Genomic DNA, 723 nt, shown 5'->3' on the forward strand with positions numbered 1-723 from the left:
GTGTAATCATGTGATAGGGATGTGATAATCATGTGATATGAGTGTGATAGGGGTGTGATAATCACCATTATACATCACTTGGGTTAACGTTTTGGTTGATAAGTTAAAATTTTGGTGTCATCATGTGATTTGGGTGTGATAATCATGTGATAAGGGTGTGATAATCACTGTTATACATCACTTGGGTTATCGTTTTKGTTGABWAGTTAAAATTTTGGTGTAATCATATAATATGGGTGTGATAATCATATGATATGAGTGTGATACTTATGTGATAGATGTGTGATATGAAGAAAAGATATTAACGAGAAGAAGAAGATAACTACCAAGAGTAAAACGTGGAACGTGAAATAATAATTATGGTTAATTAAAATAAAATAAAAATTATAAAAATTACTTAATTACATTATTGTCCTTATTAAATTATTTATATGTAATAAAAGTTAATTTATTAATTAAAAAAGTTTGAGGTTATTGGGTTGTTCTCGCATTCTCGTAAATCACAGGGGGTTCTCGTTTGAACCTCCACCTATATATATATATATATATATATATATATATATATATATATATATTCATAAGTTTCACATTAAGTTTACATTATATTATGTGAAGGTTATTAAATTTCTCATGAAAAGGGTATTTCTTAAGGAACCCAACCCTAGCATATTATCATTAACTGTACATTTCTTAATAATTAGGAATAGGTTTTTAAAGATCCTG

This window comes from Cynara cardunculus, assembly GCF_001531365.2.
Source record: "Cynara cardunculus var. scolymus isolate 2C chromosome LG 9, CcrdV1, whole genome shotgun sequence".
Taxonomy (NCBI): domain Eukaryota; kingdom Viridiplantae; phylum Streptophyta; class Magnoliopsida; order Asterales; family Asteraceae; genus Cynara; species Cynara cardunculus.